Raw genomic sequence first — 11,856 nt, 5'->3', positions numbered from 1 at the left:
ATCATGATCCTCCTCCTAAACTTGTTAAGAATGATTTTGCTAATTGGGTTTTTTCGTATCAAGTCTCATTTGATCCACAGCTCAACACAGCTTTGTAGAATTATTGAGAAGGGGTTCTACCCGCATGATCCAAGCAATCTCATGCCAAGAGAAGAGGTTGACAATCAACTCAATCACTCCGCCTTGTTCATCCTTCAAGAACCAGTCCCTGTTCAAGACCTTCCTCACTTGCATCCCTTCACTCGAGCCAAAGATTGTTGGGAGCACATCATCTCCATGTACAAGGGAAGCTCAAGCATTCATCGGTCTAACTATGAAGTGGTTCTTGATGAGTCCGATGAATTTGCTATGATCGAGGATGAGGAACCTCGTGAGCTCTAAAGAAGAGTTACAAATCTTGTTGTTTCTCTCCAAGATCACGGAAGCAAAGGTGTGGATGACAATTGGATTAAGCATAAGTTTCTCAAGTCCATCATGCCCTTCAACAAGTCCATGTCCTCCATCATCCGTCAAAGGCCAGAATTTCAGTCCTTATCCTGAAGCGACATGTTGGATGAGTTTATTGCCATGAACATATTGAACAAGACCGCTAACAATACTCTAGCCCGAGTTCAACGATCAAGAAAAGACTCCCCCAATCTTGCTTTGAAATCCAAGGCTGCTGTGGAGGAAGATGAGGAATACGAAGAAGAATTTTGTCCTGAAGACACCAAGTATGCCTACCACGAGCACATGGGTCTTGCATCAAGGCAGTTTTGGGGCAACAAGAAAAACTCAAGGCCCAACTTCTCCAAGAACAACTCAAGCGGGTCTAAGGGAAAGCAATGCGTGGGAACTTTCTACAACTATGGCAATGTGAGTCACTTTGTGGTAGATTATCCCCATGAATAGAGGGAAGACAATGGTGGCAAGCTCATTCGCAAAGAAAGGACCAAATCTTTCCCAAACAAGAACAAGTTCCCCAAGAAGATGCTCCCTAAGGGGTTGGTGGCTCAAGAAGAGTACCTCTCCGTGAGGATGATGACGATGAGACAAGTGGTGAAGCAATGGAAATGGCCATGGTGGCCATTGCATCTTCTTCTCCAAGCAAGGTGTGTGTATTCAAGGCCCCCAGCGAGAACCGCGTTACCAAGTGTGTGATGGCCAAGGCTTCCAACAAGGTAACATGTAACGCTGAAACTTCCAACATCAAAGCTATCATTTTCGCTAACATGGATAACGGAGATGAAAAGGAAGAGGGAGAGGAGTAGGAAAACTCCTTTGGTAATTTCATGAGAAATCTCAAGGGTAAATCCAAGAAGCATGTTGTTGGTCTCTTGGAACAACTCGGTGAGGCTAATGACCTTATTGAATCTGTTAGAGCATACTTTCTCCATATGTGGTTTTGGTAATTGATGACAATCCCTATGGACTAATGGTTGCCTTAAGTTATATTCGGAGGATTTGTCCATATGCACTTCTTGAAGTCCATCTTTTGTTTCAAGGAGTTTATATGACGACCAAGGTGGTATTCAAGATATTATACAAAGATTGGTCATAAAGACACAAGATTGATCAAGACTAAGACAAAGCGTACAAGATGTACCGAGAGGGATCAAGTGATCCCATGGTATGGTAAGCATTGTCCATTACACTTCTATGTAGTAACCCATGGTCTTCGTGAGATTTCTATGTGGGGTTAGGTGTGTTTCCATGGGCTTGTGTCAAGAGTAAGATCTCATACAACCTATGAAGGATGACATCAAGCGGTGATCGTCATCAAGATTGCGTTGTGCAAGTTCAAGTGGATCATCACGAAGATATCATGCTTGAAGCTTTCCATCCATTGTGATGGCAATGGACTTGTGAAGATGTGCTGAAGAGTGGCTCACCCATAGTGAGTATGGGGGAGCAATCAACTAGTTTTTATCAAACCAACGCAATCAATAAAGGAGGTCCATCTTGAGGAAGCCAAGATCATCATCATCTAGCTCAAGAGGACTAGGTGGAAGGTACATGTTTGCCCTTGATAGGTTTTTCTGTTTTAGGATAGATTGTAGTACTTCCAAGGGGGAATCTCAAGTGAGTAGAGTGATCGTATCGTTCGTTGAGAGCTCAAACCATTTGCATCCTTGCATCGTATTTCTTGGTTCTTGTTTGGTGTTTCTCTTTGTCAGTTTTAGAGCTTATGGTCATCTTCTATGTTTCCGATGTAGGAAGTTTCTTCCGGTTCTTCATTCATAGAGGTCTCACATCTCTATATCATTGGTCACTATTTGGATAGCTCTTGTCGTCCTAAATCCAACAAGCTTGAGTTTGCTCAATTCGGAGCTCATTTTCGAAAGTTATGGCAGTTCTGTTTTCTTGTGTTGCTTGTGGTGTGCGTGAAATTTCCAAGCGGTAGTATCTCTCTAGGAGTGGTACTACCTCTTACATGGTAGTACCGCTCAGAGCGGTAGTGCTCTGTTGGTGCCGCTGTCCTGAACTGTTGCTCGGAAGTGCGGACACTTTTGGGGGCGTACTTTGCAGTAGTACTGGGCGGTAGTACCGCCCGTACGCCGGTACTACCGCTCCGAGCGGTACTAGCGGCTCTGGCTCGGTCTCCCTCTGCCTGAGCGGTAGTACCGCTCCCCTGAGTGGTAGTACTACTTATTATCGGTAGTACCTCTCCTAGGATAACGGGCAGAGTTCTTTCCCCTTATAAAAGGGGTCTTCTTCCCCAATGGTTTTCCATGTGTTGAGCTCATGTTCTTCCCGCATTGTTGACCTTCTTAGAGCTTTCTAAATCTCAATCCCTCCAATGATTCTTTCTAGTTCTTGAGGGAAAAGAGAGAGGAGATCTAGATCCACATTTCCACCAATCACTTTATCCTCTATGTGAGGGGAACCCCTTGGATCTTGATCTTGGAGTTCTTTGTGAGCTCCTTGTTCTTCCTATCATATTCCTCCACATCTTTTGTTGTTGTCGAGGAATTTGAGTGTGAGGGATTTGACCACTTTGTGTGTTCTCGCCATTGCATTAGTTGCATTGTTTTGAGTTCTCCACGGTGATACGTGGAACTGAAGTTTGAGAAGCTTATTACTCTTGGGTGCTTGGTACCTTAGAGCTTGTTCTTCTTGGGTGCTTTGGCGTCCTAGAAGCTTGGTGGTTACCTCGAAGCCATACACCATTGTGGTGAATCTTCGTGGTGTCGTTGGGAGCCTGAAAGTGCGTTATATCGACTAGAGGGGGGGTGAATAGGAGATTTTTATAATTTCATCAATGAGGAAATTTCTTTTGAGGAAATTACTCACTGATGACTAACTTACAGCGGAAACAGTTAAGGATCAGTTGTGCAATCGTTCACAATAGCAGTATTACAGAGTGAAGATTATGAAAACAGATTGCACAGCAAGCAGGCACGCAGAATACAGATGATGATTTACTCAAGTGAAGAATTTGGGGTTGAGGAAATTCAGAGAAAGCCTTCAGCAAATTCTTCAAACAGTCATAGTGAAAGTCATCAACACATAATACAGAGAATGTAAAGAGTTGAGGAATTAGAACCCGATTCTTGGTGAAGACTGTTGTCGATGACCCAGTTCCAACTGCTGTGACAGTTGTACATCTGGTTTGGAGCGGCTTGGTATTTAAACCAAAGGACACCCAGTCCCGGGACACACAGTTCCTACCGTATTCTCCTTGAGCTAAGGACACACAGTCCTCGCCCAACACTCGTGGTAAGTCTTCAGGGCAGACTTCCAAACCCTCACAAACTCGGTCACCCGGCGATCCACAATTGACTGCTGGATTGCTCTAGACCATGACGCCTAACCGTCTGGAGGATGCACAGTCCTCAAAGGTAAAAGGCTTCAGTCCCACACAGGAACAACTTCTTCAGTGATGCTCAATCACTAGATTTGGTTTGTGGTTTCGGTGGGTGGTGTATTTCCTCACTGATGATTTACTCTCGAAAGCTCTAAGGAATTGGGTTGCTCTTATGACAAGTGTCAGTTTCTAGCGAAGCAGCCAACCAGCTAGTGGTTGTGGGAGGCGGCTATTTATAGCCTGGGAGCATCCCGACATGATTTGACATTAATGCCCTTAAATAATATGACCGTTGGAGTGGATAAGATCAGTGACTTGGCGTGGCTTATCGAAACGGTCGGGACTCTCAACTGTGAGAGTCCTCATGTCACTCATATTCCTCACTTGAGGCTTTAGGTAGGATTTGGCTTGGGTTGAGCATCATGAGGAAATCCATTCCATAGTGTTACTTTGACCCCCTTTAATAGTACGGTGTTCCTATTCATCAAATGCAAAGAAAGTAAAACAGAAAACATAAATCTTCACGCTTCAATTTCTTCAGAATGATTTTCTTCAGGAACCACCGATCTTCTCAATATAAATATCTTCATGAGGAATATCAATTTCATCGCAAATTCTTCGCGATTCATTTCTTCAGCTTCAGACCAATTTCTTCAACTGAAGACATATATTTTTAGGGGTCGATATTCTTCAAATATCTCAAACTCCTCAATGACTTATAGATCCTGTGTACACTTAAAAACACATTAGATACTTAACCTATAAGTCTTCAAACCACCAAAATCACTAAGGGGCACTAGATGCACTTACAATCTCCCCCTTTTTGGTGGTTGATGACAATTAGGTTAAGTCTTCAACAGGGATCAAAAATATGAAGTGTAAATACTCATTTGAGGAATTTGAAAACAAGATTCACAGAGACTCCCCCTGAAGATGTGCATACCTTGAGGATTTTGCTTTTATAGCATATGCACATTGATGATTTATATCATGGAGATCTCCCCCTGAATCTTGTAAATCATGCATACATATAACATATCATATGAAGAGAATGAGGATGCATGATGACAAATGGTATCTGACGAATTTCAGCATGCGTGCATTAAAACTTGAGGAATAAGCATGCGAAGAAAAACGTTCAAAAGCGTCAGAGTACCATCGGGCTTAAGTTACAACTCATTACATAAAAACTTCAGAAGAGCCAAGAGTTTGTAACTTAAAGATAGTTCATAAGCCCCAAAAATAATTCCCGTTTGAAGACTAACTCTCAAGTTTCTCCCCCTTTGTCATCAAGTGACAAAAAGGGACAAACTGAGGACTAACGCCCGTGAAGACTTCATTGCTTGGCAGTTGATGAAGATGGGCCTCTTCGAGAATGGCAGGCGCTGAACTGGATTTAGATTGTGCTGAGCAATGGGAGGGGAAACAACCATGGCAGATTCTGGGTTGAGGACAATGAATTCATTGTCAGGGGCGGGAACATTTTCTTCAGCAGTTTCCTCATGATGAGGAATTTCTTGTTCTAGCTGAGCATCAGGCTAAGGAATTTCTTCATCCTTCTCAGCTTGAGGAGTTTGATCAGCTTGTTCAGTGGGAGGAGCCTGCTCAGACTGAACATTTTCTTCAGCTTGATTTTCATCAGCTGACTTTGTGGCAGAAGCAGATTCATCAGCTGCTGCAGCTGAGGCTTCAGTAGTCTCTTTCTGAGGAATATGAGGTTGAGGACTGTCATCAATCTGTATTTCCTCATCAGTATGCTCCTCAGAGGCAGCATTCTTCATTTCCTCATCTGCCCTCGTAGTGTGGTCACCAACGACGACCATTTCAAATGAGGGTGCAACATTAAGAGGCACCGGGTCCAGTGGGGCAGATTCTTCAATTTCCTTGAGGCGTTTTGCCTCAATCGTTTCTTCTGCTGAGGAAGGTTTTCTCTTCTTCGCTTCCTTCTCAGCAGCCCTTGTCTTTTTCGCGTCTGATGCAGACGGGATTAACTTCTTCACCTTTGATGTTTTTGGGGAAGGTGTATTCTTAACAGATTCTTCAGCTGGCAGTGAGGAACCAGCTGGAACATAGTCATCAGCCTGCTTTGGTGAAGCAGCTGGATCGGTAGCAGTTTCATCAGGAGCAGTCTCAGTGATGATTTCTACAATGGCCGGCTCATCAGCACGGCGCTCTTGGTATTGTTCCTCAGCTTGAGGAATTTCCTCCTCAACAGGAGATGCATCTTTTGGCTGTTCAACCAGGGGCTGAGGAGTTGGTGCTGGTGGGGGGTGACGTCTATTGTAGTCATCAACAGCACTAGTGGCTAGCTTGATGAAATTGCTTTTGATGCTTGTTCGATCTGATAGTTTCTCACACTTGTCAGTCAAGACTTGCAGTTCTGCCTGGGTGGACACCAATGCTTCAGGCGTCAGTTTGAGAACATTCTGCCTGAGGAATTTCTCCTTTCTGGCCTTTGCAATCTTTGCCTGCTTGGCCTTCTTTTCCTTCCACTTGGCTTCGTTTATGAAAATAGCCACCATGTGGCTGACACCAGGAGGAAGTTTCAAATCATCAATGGGTGTGTTTGGATCTTCATACCACACATTGATGAAATCGAGGAGGACCTTGGGGTCCATCGCGAGAGGAATAGCACTGCCTGATGCTTGTGCTACCCTTTCTTGTTTGTTCCTGATGATGGCTTCCAGAGTTTCATTATCATATTCTTCACTTCCCTCTTATGCAGACGGGACTGTGATGATTTTTCTTGGGCTGGGCAGAGGTGCAGGTTCAGTAGTTGCCAAAGTCTTCACATGGGGTGTTGAAGACTTTGTCTCCGAGCTAGTTGCAGCTGGGAGTGAGGAGCTGGAGCTGGCAGTCGTAGTCTTCACAACTTTCTTCTGTACTGGCTTTGGAGGTGGAGCTGAGGACTTTGGTGTAGATGCGATTGGTGCTGAGGGTTTTGGTGTTGACGGTTTTGGAACCGAGGGTTTTGGAGCTGAGGGTTTGGTGACTGAAGCCTGTGCAAACTTTTCTTGGGGTTTTGAAGCTTTTGCCTTTGCTGGCACAGACTTTGGTTGAGGAATCTCGGAGCCTGAGGTTTCTGCTGCTGAGGAATGAGCAACACCGGAGGCAACAACTGAAGATTCATGAAATTTCTTCACTGCTGTTTCTTCTTGCTTCTTGAGCTCGGCCAGATGCCTTTCTTTTTCCTCTGGGTAGTCATCAAGTGTCATGAGACTTGAGGGATGAGCAACTTGATGATCCTCAAGTGGGGCCCTTTTGCCAGGAGGCTTCAAGGCGAATTTCTTCGCATACTTGGGAGTCACAAACCTGTACTCCTTCCAGTCCTTTGCCCATCTGCGTTCAATTTTCTGCAGCCTAATCTTTCTTTTAGGCATAGTCTCAGGTTCATCATCAGGCGTGCAGTAGTCCAGGTATATGTCATCAGGAATGTCCACAGCTGTGTTCTGCTCCAGTTTCTTTCCTCCCTTCTGTTTCCTTTCTTCCTCCATTTTCTTCAGACGAGGAACTTTCTGAGGATTTTGAACTCTTGAGGATTCTGATGAGCCTTGAAGAGTTTCTTCCAGAAACGCTGCAAATGAGTTAATGTGATGAGAACCGAGAGATTCATCAGCTGACATGTGTGTACCTGTGAACAGAGTATAGTTGCGAGGAATTTGGAGAGGTCATATGCGTTCTCAAATTTGAAGAAAAAGGAAAGGTTTGACAGTTTGAGGAATATAACCAGTGGTTGAGGAATTTGCTTAAGCATTCTGTTCTTGGGTTCCAGAGTTGTACAGATCCGAAAATTCGCACAATTGAGGAATCTCGTGAAAATCTTAGATGCTTAGCTAGTTCATCAATGATTGTGGTGATGGATAGTGTGTGAGGAATCATGTGCGCATCGTATCTTGAAGAAAAACATATTTCACAAGGGAGAGGTAAAATTTTAGATCTAATCTGTTGTAAAAATGGGATATATTTACCCTGGAAGGTGCGAACGAAGAACACAAAAAGGTGGCGTTGAAGAGGCTCTTCGGTCAAGTGTCCAATGTACCCTAACTTGGCAGCAGAGGACGTCTACGGCGGCGGCGGACGTAGATGTTCCGTCTTCGGCGTGATCCTGGCGGCGAGAAGGTTGAGGCGGTGAAGCTCTTCCTTGCCGGCGTCAAGACTTCCAGCGGTGGCGGTAGGGTTCGGTGTGCTGTGGCAGGAGAGCGATGAGGTGAAGAAGATGATACCGAGGGGGTTAAGGACATATTTATAGCCCGAAAGTTACTGTTTGGCGTGAAAGTTTCGGACCGAATAGCCCTTGCCTCTACGTCTCCGCAGGACACGTGTAGCTCCCGTACGATGCGGTGGAGATAGTGGAGATCGTGGCTATCCAATCGTGGGAAGTGGGGTTCAGTTACTGTTCCTTTGAAGAAAACAATTTTTCGAAGATTTGAGGATTTTCGTTACAAAATCATCAGCTGACAAGGATGCAGTGAGGATTTGGAACAAAGTTTCAAGTAGAACGCATATGAAGAATTGAATAGACTGGATAAGTATAGCATAGAGGGAAGATCGGGTCCGACCACATTCACTTAGCAGAAACATCAACTTGAAGAAATAGCAATAAGTGAATGCTGTTGAGGACTAGAAATCTCAGTCTACCTAGGCAAATGAAAGTCATCAAGTGTTTTTGAAGATTTTGCAATAGATCATCACAATGAAGAACAACTATTTTGAAGAGAAATGCATTGTGAGGAATTTGATCATTTGAAGAAAATCAACTTGAGGAATTTCACATTGGGCGGTGGCGTTGCCCACCATATAAGAAAGTTGATTACAGACGCCGCGTACAATTGTCGTAGGGCCCTGAGAATCAATTTCTTCGTTAATTTCTTCACATTCAGAGTGACTTTCTTCATCGGTTGAAGAAAATCGTTTCATCATGTGTTGCACATCTAAGTCATCAACTTTGCATAAGTGTTAGGATGTGTGCATGTTTTTACAAAACATTTGAAGACTCTAAGATATTTAGCTCACACCGCAACTTGCAAAACCTTTTCTCATCCAAGGGCTTAGTGAAGATATCAGCCAGTTGATCATCAGTCTTCACATGGTCGATGAGGATATTGCCCTTGAGGACATGGTCCCGAAGAAAATGATGACGAATCTGGATGTGCTTGGTCTTCGAGTGCTGTACTGGGTTGTAGGCAATCTTGATAGCACTCTCATTGTCACAGTAGAGAGGCACATTCTTCATGTTGATGCCGTAGTCCTTGAGGGTTTGCTTCATCCATCGTAATTGAGCACAGCAAGAACCAGCAGCAATGTACTCAGCTTCGGCAGTGGAGAGTGATACGCAGTTCTGCTTCTTTGAGGACCAGCAAACAAGTGATCTTCCAAGGAAATGGCATGTGCCAGATGTTGACTTGCGATCCACACGGTCACCAGCATAGTCTGAATCAGAATACCCTACTAGATGAAGATTGGAGCCCTTGGGATACCATAATCCTAGTGTTGGTGTGTGAGCTAAGTATCGAAGAATATCTTTCACAACCTTATGGTGTGATTCCTTCGGTTTTGCTTGAAAACGTGCACACATGCAAACACTAAGCATTATGTCTGGCCTAGAGGCACATAGATACAATAAAGAGCCAATCATAGAACGGTATACGTGCTGATCGAAATCTTTACCATTTTCATCAGTGCCGAGGTGACCGTTGGTAGGCATTGGAGTCTTGGCACCTTTGCATTCATGCATGTCGAATTTCCTCAGAACATCCTTGAGGTATTTCTCTTGTGATATGAAGATTTCATTGTTTTGTTGACGAATTTGAAGACCTAAGAAGAATTTCAGCTCCCCCATCATAGACATCTGATATTCTTCACTCATCATATAGGCAAATTCATCACTGTATCTTTTGTCAGTACAGCCAAATATGATATCATCAACATAAGTTTGACATACAAACAGTTCATTATCATAAGATTTTGTGAAAAGAGTTGGATCGAGTGAACCAGGTTTGAAGCCTTTCTTCATGAGGAATTCCTTCAATGTATCATACCATGCCCGAGGGGCTTGCTTGAGGCCATACAGAGCCTTTTTGAGTCTGAAGACTTTGTATGGATTCTTTGGATCCTCAAAACCTGGGGGCTGAGCAACATATACTTCTTCCTCAAGCTTACCATTGAGGAATGCACTTTTCACATCCATTTGATATAAGATGATGTTATGATGATTAGCATAAGCAAGTAGAATTCGAATAGCTTCAAGTCTAGCAACAGGTCCAAAAGTTTCATCGAAATCTATTCCTTCAACCTGGGTGTAGCCTTGGGCTACAAGTCGTGCCTTGTTCCTCACCACTTGACCGTCCTCATCTTGCTTGTTTCGGAAAATCCACTTGGTGCCGATGATGTTATGCTTGCGAGGATCGGGTCGTTTGACGAGCTCCCATACGTCATTCAGCCTGAATTGAAGAAGTTCGTCTTGCATGGCTTGGATCCACTCCGGTTCCAGAAAAGCCTCAGCTACTTTTGAGGGTTCTGTGATAGATACAAAAGAGAAATGCCCACAAAAGTTAACTAAGTGTGAAGCTTTTGAGCGAGTGAGAGGACCTGGCGCGTTGATGTCGTTGAGGATTTTGTCAAGTTCTACTTCATTTGCAATCCTCCGATGAGCTGGTTGAGGATTTTGTCTGGGCTGAGGAAGTGGTGCTGTTGCAATTTCCTCAGGAACATCTTCTTGTCTTTCATCAGCGATGGGGATTGTTTCTTCACCAATTTCCTCAGTGGGAACAATGTCTTCAGTGGGTTTAAGCTTTATTGCTTCCTCAGGAGACAGCTTATCTGGATCAGAAGGCAATTGCTCTCTTTGCGAGCCATTAGTTTCATCGAACCGCACATCTATAGTCTCAACAACTTTGTTGTGATAGTTGTTGAAGACTCTGTAGGTGTGCGAGTCCTTTCCGTAACCGAGCATAAAACCTTCATGTGCCTTAGGTGCAAATTTTGAGCTATGATGAGGATCTCTAATCCAACATTTTGCACCGAAGACTTTGAAATAACTTACATTGGGTTTCTTGTCAATGAGGAGTTCATATGAGGTTTTCTTGAGGAATTTGTGAAGATATACCCTGTTGATGATATGACATGCAGTGTTGATTGCTTCAGGCCAGAATCGACGAGGAGTCTGATATTCTTCAAGCATAGTCCTTGCCATTTCAACCACAGTCCTGTTCTTTCTTTCGACGACACCATTCTGCTGAGGAGTATAAGGAGCAGACAATTCGTGAGGAATACCAAGTTCATCAAGATAATCATCAAGACCAGTGTTTTTGAACTCGGTTCCATTATCACTCCTAATATGTTTGTTCTTGATGCCGAAGTTCGTCGAGGCCCTTGAAGAAAATCGTTTGAAGATTTCCTGCACTTCGGTTTTATACACTATGATATGCACCCAGGTGTATCTGGAATAATCATCAACTATGACAAAGCCATATAGAGATGCTGCATTGGTTAGTGTTGCATAGTGAGTAGGTCCAAACAAATCCATGTGAAGCAATTCAAATGGACGGGTAGTGGTCATGATGGTTTTGGAGGGATGCTTGGATCTGGTCATTTTCCCAGATTCACAAGCACCGCAGAGATGATCCTTGAGGAATTTTACAGATTCGATGCCAATGACATGCTTCTTCCTTGCAAGTGTGTGCAAATTCCTCATGCCTGCATGACCTAGTCTTCTGTGCCACAGCCATCCTTCTGAGGTTTTTGCTAGTAAGCAAGTGGCTGGTTGAGGACCTGTAGAGAAGTCAACAATGTACAAATCCCCTCTTCTTACACCTTCGAAGACTTTGGATCTGTCAGATTCCATGATGACTACACATCTATATCTACCAAAGATAACAATCATATCAAGATCACAAAGCATCGAGACTGACATGAGGTTAAAACCAAGGGATTCAACAAGCATCACTTTGTCCATATGCCTATCCTTGGAAATAGCTACTTTGCCAAGTCCCAATACCTTGCTTTTACCTTTATCAGCATATGTGATTTGCTTCAGAGGTGATGGAGTTAGTGGCATATTCATCAGTAGG

The sequence above is a fragment of the Hordeum vulgare genome, chromosome 5H (assembly GCF_904849725.1).
Source record: "Hordeum vulgare subsp. vulgare chromosome 5H, MorexV3_pseudomolecules_assembly, whole genome shotgun sequence".
NCBI lineage: Eukaryota > Viridiplantae > Streptophyta > Magnoliopsida > Poales > Poaceae > Hordeum > Hordeum vulgare.
This window is presented reverse-complemented; position numbering follows the sequence as displayed.